At 42.9% G+C, this 6,706-nt stretch overlaps 1 non-coding gene across 1 annotated transcript; it reads right to left on the reverse strand.

Moving 5' to 3' along the window:
* Positions 1 to 1,358: 1,358 nt before the first annotated feature.
* TRNAK-UUU (transfer RNA lysine (anticodon UUU)) lies at positions 1,359 to 1,431 on the reverse strand. Its single transcript has one exon. It is a non-coding gene; the product is annotated as a tRNA-Lys (tRNA).
* Between the last annotated feature and the right edge of the window lie 5,275 nt (positions 1,432 to 6,706).

The raw sequence follows: 6,706 nt of genomic DNA on the forward strand, positions 1-6,706 counted from the left end.
TGCTTGCCTTTGCAAGGAGGAACTCGGTGACCTGGAAGGTTGTGGGAGAGTGAGGGATGAGACTTTTACATTATCTCGGTGGCAACAAATTTGGCTTTTGGTCCATCAAGCAGGGACACCAGAAACCTAAGTTTCACATCTTTTGCTGTCTCTTTATGATACCCGGATATCACAAAGCATAAAGACAGCCAAATAAAAAAATCTATTGGAGAGCACTTAGTGACATGCTCTCACCTCACCAAGGCAGTTTGAGCGGGGTCCCTGGGTGTCCCCTCCAGTGCCCTGCTCCCCCCACCTCATCCCCTCAGGCATTTCGGTCACCGCGTGTCCTAGGGGCGCAAGGCCCCGCTGCCTCAGGCTGACTCCCACAGCCCTTCTACAGTCCCACGCAGAATCTTCTGGGGCACAGGGCTGCATTCAGGTTCACAGCCAGCAGGCCAGGCCCTCTGAGTATCCTGGGGGAATCCACCTAGGCGCAGGAAGGTGAGAAAGGGAAGTCACAGCAGGGTGCATAGGCCAGGTTACTGAGGAGAGGACTTTACTTTCTTTGAGAGTCTATTACCTACTGTGCGTGAAACCAGGCTTGAACGAGTAGAGGGCACAGTGGTGATTCACTGGGGACCTAAGGATATTCACCTTAGGACTGTGCCTGGATCAGGGACCTCTGTGGCCAGTTGGCCCCACTTCTCCTCCCCCTTCTCCCAAGAAGCTCTATACCTCTAGTGGTATGATTAGAGTCCTTGCAGCCCTAGACATTGGCATTGTGGGATTTTACGGGAGAGAAGATTTTTAAGGGAGGCTCTGTAGCTAATTTGACCCTGCTAGCATCTCTTCTTTCCCTTCCCTCCCCTCCAAATGACTACATGCTGTGAATGCAGCTGTTGAGTACTTGGCAGATTGTCTCTTAATGGAGATCCTTTATTAGAGACCCTCACTTAGGTCATTCCAACGAAAATTCTAAATTAGAAAACATGAGGCACAACAATAACAAAGTTTGTTTTTAGAAATCTTCATCTCATTTGGAAGGATTGGGCTGCCTCGACTTTTAGTGACCCCTTGTAGGCAGTGTAGAACTGCTTCATACTGTTTTCTAGGCTTTCACCATTCAGGAGCAGATTACCAGGCCTGTCTTCTGAGGTACCTCTGGGTGGGTTCAAACTGCCAACATTTTGGCTACTAATTGAGTGCTTAACTCTGCCATTTCTCTGCTCTCCTTGCTCTACTCTGATTATTGTTGAGCAAAGCAGGAAGAGAGAAATGAAGACGCATATAGTAAATGTCGGGATGGGTTTCCCTAAGAGGAAGCACAATGTCAGTAGAGTTCTAAGAGGAAAAAAAGAAGGGTCAAATGAGGATAACGCCTGAACAGGGACTTGAACCCTGGACCCTCAGATTAAAAGTCTGATGCTCTACCAACTGAGCTACCCAGGCTCCTACTTTGATATTTTCTTGAGTACCTAATGTGGGTTTTAGGGAGATGAATTGGTTTTATGTTTCGTGTTCTAGTCCCCAAATAGCTTCCTTGCAGTTTTCCTGCTTGCCAAGAAGATTCTGTTTCAAATAGAGGTTATAATGGTTAGGAGAATTTTCCTTCCTTTTATCTTATCTCCTGTCTCTTTTGACTTTCAGAAACAGACTTGATCACCCAGACGAAGCACTGCCAGCTTTCAGATCACATTGTTACACCCAGAGGGTTTCATTTTTACCAAGAGTCCCTCTGTTTCTTGTTTACCCACCTGCATCTATTTTTCTCAAAGCAACACTCATGCTACTCTTCTTGGTATTCCTCTGCATTGTCTTGTACATTTTTCTTAGAGTCTTGGGAGGCAGAGGAGAAAGGAGTTGAAGGAGAGAAAAACTGGAGACTGGTGAGAACGTTTTGTAATGGTGAGCAAGCAAAGGTGCATGGATTTAATCTTCTGCATCTCTATGCTTGCTTTTCTTCATGGTTCAACTTCTCTACCATCTGTGAGCCATTCCTACTTCTTTTTATTTTATTTCTTCCCTCCTTCTCTTAGGTCTCCTTTTATCTCTTCCTCCTTCATGTCTTCATGTCATGGATACCCTTTACTATTCACATCCAGTGGAAATTGATAATTACCATTGATGACTAAGTATACATTAAGACATACCATCCAGAGTATGACCTAAGATAGTTTTTGAATTGTGTCTGAAATCTGGAGGAAGTACTTTACAAGGGATCTGGGAACAAGTGGGGGCATTTTGGAGTGAAGGAAAATTTAACCTCTCTGGGGGGGAAAGACAGGGCAGGGAAAGGGAAAAGGCTGTTGTTTATTTCTTCCAAATAACTTGGCACTTCCAAGAAACCAAGACTATGTGAAAACTGAAAGAATTTGTGATTTTTTTTTTTACTTTAGGAATCTGTAGATTTCTCATGTCTCCTATCCTACCAATATACGAGGCAGAGTTGGGAGTGGGTCGCACAAAGTCACCTTGAACTGTTTTGTGGATCAATTCACAGGGACTAGGGAAGGACTTTTAGGCAAAATACCTGGGGGTTAGTTAGCATTTCAATGAGACAAGCATCTCTCCAAGCTATTTTGGCCCCTTTCTCTCCATTTGATGTAGCTTGGAAGTCACCAAAATGTACCTCCCGCTTCAGGACCAAGCTCCCATGGAGTTTCAAGACCCCTACCCCGACACACCTCTGTCTCAGGTGATTCTTCTACTTGTGGGTGGAGGATAGAGTTTTTAAAAGCTATGTTATGAATGGATTATAACAAATATTTTTCTGTCATTAAAGCAGGCATTCTGACAAAGGGAGCGCCAGTTTGTGGTTCCAAACTTTTCACCCTAGAGCAATGCTGTATTATCTTTGAGACCAAAAGGTCCGAATGTACCAACTTCTGGAAATCCGTCTCTTTATGCTGTCATCTGCACCCTTTAGAGCAGAGTTAAGTTTTTGGCTCATAATTCTCCACCCGAATGCATCATTGTTATAAGTGACTTAGATGACAGTGCTCTGAAAGAAATATGCCACTTCTGATCATCTCACAATCTCAGTGTTTTAACTCTAAGTAATTGTTCTCACAGGTTTCATATGATATTTGGTTTCTGTTTTGAATGTTGTTAAAATTGCCTCCAACTGCAAATTAAAAAATTTAAAAAGAGAAACCTAATGTTCCCTTATCAACATTTTCACTTACAGGCTAGTACAGTGACCTCACAGTATTGGCTGTGTGGTAATGGATAAGGTAATGGCTGCATGGTGTAAATGAATAAGGTTTCTGATTCCAGATCTAGAGGATTGAGGGTTCAAATTCCTTTGTGGTTGTTTATTTCTTACTGTTCAACAAGTAGAAGATTCTTGAATTGACTTCCAGCGACGAACTCCTGAGGTGTTGTTGGAAGGGAGAATTAATATAGGCGAAGTTTCTTCTTTCAAAAATCAATAATTAACAATAAAGAGGCTTTGGAAATCTAAAATGAACTGAGCCTCAGAAAGACAATGGAGCAAATCTGTGTACCCACTAATGATCATCATCCTGTCCTCTCAGTTTATTACCTCTTTGTACTAACATTTCAAGATTTTAATGGGTGTTTATTTCTTTTCCTCAAGATATTAGTGAATCTTACTCTAATTGTAAGGAACTTTGAATCACAAGTTGTCACCATGTTCCTTTCTCTTTACTCTCAAATGATATTGCAAATCTGACTTTCCACACTTGAAGTTTTACTCCTCAGATTCCCATTGAGAAAAGAGGCTCTGTGAGTCTCAAAATGCAGTATAAATGTTCCCAGAGCTGCTCCAGGAGAAAGCTGGGCTCAGTAGCATTTTGCGTATGAGTTAGAAAGAAGTATGGGAAAACTGAAAGTATCTACACCAGAACAGGGTCATGACTCCTAGATCCTCAGACTAGAAGCCTGGTGCAGTGAGCTGTCCAGGAGTTTGTTGGGTTCACTAAGAGTCTGTTCAAACCAAAAAAACTCTTCCTCACTGCTTGAGCGTTCTTTCTCATTCTTTCCCTTGAATATTAAGCCAAAACACTCTAAAACTAAAAAAAAAAAAAAACTAAGTTGCTGTAAATACAACATACTCTAGCCCCAAACCATCAGAGGATTCTCCTTCTAAGCTCCGACACTGCTGTCCTGGCACGTGCGATTGGAACAACTCGGGCTCCCTGTGTTGTTTGCCAAAGACTCCAATGGTAACAACTGCTATTCCACAAACACTGAACCACACGCACGATTTCGAAAATGCCCAGTGATGGAAAGAGCAGCGAGGTGCTCTCAGTCACGAAATTTTGGGCAAAATTAGTCATATTTGTTTGTGAGACATACTCTTTGAAAACACTTACTTTAGCCTCTCTCTTATAGAGGGCCAGCAGAAATAATAGTAAAGATGGCAGCTTGGTCACTTTCTACCGCCCTGATGGTCCCTATCCTATCTGTTCTTAGAGACCCTTTAACCCTATTCCTCTTCTCTCTGCCATCAACTGCTCTGCTGCTGTTTCACTCCTCAGCACAGTGTACTCCTTTCTCCTGCCATAAACTCCTCACTCTCTTATTCTCTCCCTTCCTCCTGCCCACCCCTGCTAGCATTCAAATTCCCAGACAGGATGTCTTTCTGTTATACTAGTAACTTAATCTATAGATTCCAGGCACTGTCCCATCCATCGAAGGAGATTTGGATTATCTCCATCATATCGGGATTACCAGTTGCATGACATCAGGAATTTGTGGCTTCCCCCAGGTGTAGGGAAAGTTTATAAAGAGTGAATTTGTTTGAAGGTTGTGCCCAGGCCATAAAGTGCTTCTCTCGTGCTTTAGTCACTAAGGAAATAATTGGGTCTAAAAGATACACTTTAACGACAGGAGCATCCACCTTTCTTCTCTCTCAAAATCAGAGCTACAGCATTGCTGAGACAGAACCTGGTTTCCAAACCCAGGTATTGGACCACGCCATTTGGAAGAGCCATGGCCCGTGGCTATGGAGCCGATCCTACCCCATAACGTTCGCAATGAGCTGCTGTTGGATTGAAACTGCTGACTTTTCTGATTAGCAGCCATTCCTCCTTATCACCGGGTCATCAGAGGTTCAGTTTTCATCAAATACTGTGAATTAATTAACCTCTAGTCTTATCTCCCCACCTGGATCTTCATTCCTTTGCAGCATTTGCAGAACTCAATTTTGTATTTCCTTGCACTGTCTTTTGTGTCTTTCTGCAAGCTTCATAGGCACAGAAGGACTTTTCAAGAAGAAACTCGGAAGACTTAACAGAATGTTCAGTCCTGCGACTCTCTCTCTTGGTGGACTGGAGCTGACTGACACTCAGGCAGTTTGCTAAAAGAGTCCTGGAAAAAGCCAGTGACTGCTGGACGATCTCAGAGTCATTTGGTCTGGAATACATTTTTTTCCTTCTCCTGGCATAGCTATGAGGTAGGATCCAATCCAAGACCCTAAGAGTTGAACATAATCGATCTTGACTTGTGAAAATATATGTTTTAAAATGCCTGCAGACCATGTTAGAAGTAACTATTATGGTGTAGTCACACAGCTCTGCTTAACAGGGGATGTAGCTCAGTGGTAGAGCAAGTGCTTAGCATGTTCAAGGCCCATGGTTCAACCCCCAGCAAGTTTATGTATCTTTTGTTTCCTTACAGACCCACAGCTGAATATTGGCAAAATTTTTTCTCATACTTTCCCCATTTTTCTCGTTGTGAATACCTTCCCTTGTGTTTTTTTCCACTCTCAGAAAGGAGGAATTGTTTGATAGTTAGTCACTTGGACCATGAGGTCTGACACTCCGTGTGTCTCCCAACATGACTACTTAAACACAAGAAAGTCAGGAGGAACTGGATTAAAACAAGGTGCTCGCTCAGGATTTGCTGACCATGAAGCAATAACATTCCACCATGTCATAGACAGCCTTTTCTCCTTTACTACAAATATCTCATTGATAGGGAAGAAAAAGACAGATGGAGAGAGGGAGGGGGAAGTGACTATTGGACAAATTCCTTTCAAGTCTTCTTTTTTTCCCCTGCACCAGTGCCTGTGTCCATGGACAGACTACAGGTTCAGGAGAAAATTTTCCTTCCGATTTTCTTTTTTCCGTTTCTCCTGCACTTCCACCCTCACCCACATAATCTTGGTCAGGAAAAGGTTGGTTCAATCACCAGTCATGGAAATCAGTGATCCCAACAACAGACATCTGTGATCCCAGCTCTTTATTAACGGTGAAGAAGTGTTTGGATGCCATCCAGAGGAAAGGCATTTCTCAGGAAACCTTAAGTCTTCCAGCATCTACAGTTGATAAAAATTATCTCCAGAGATGGAAAGAGCTGCTGAGCTCTCTTAAAGCCAGAAAAGTCTTGTGCAAAAAGGCTGTATCTTTCTATGAAAAAAACACCCTTAGTCCATTTTCCTTAGGAGAGAAGGAGCTTTCTGAAGTCCTGCATTGTAGAGAGTGCAGAAGAGAGATAGGCAACCCAGTTAATCTTTGTAACTCATATGTGGGTTGACTGACACAATAAATTTTGGCAAGAGGCTGAAGCTTTTATTTTTTTAGCCTCTGTGAGGAACATGAGTGGGATGTTACAAAAGGTTAATATGCTTGCAGTCCTTGCTCAGCCCCCAACATGCCTCCTTCATGTTTCTTTATGGTTCTCAGAACCCTAGCTGCAGCTTCACAAGACAAAGCCACTGCTCAATTTCCCAACCAGGGTTTTGAACTCCAGGGTTTGC

This window comes from Elephas maximus, chromosome 1 (genome assembly GCF_024166365.1).
Source record: "Elephas maximus indicus isolate mEleMax1 chromosome 1, mEleMax1 primary haplotype, whole genome shotgun sequence".
In the NCBI taxonomy this organism is placed as follows: domain Eukaryota; kingdom Metazoa; phylum Chordata; class Mammalia; order Proboscidea; family Elephantidae; genus Elephas; species Elephas maximus.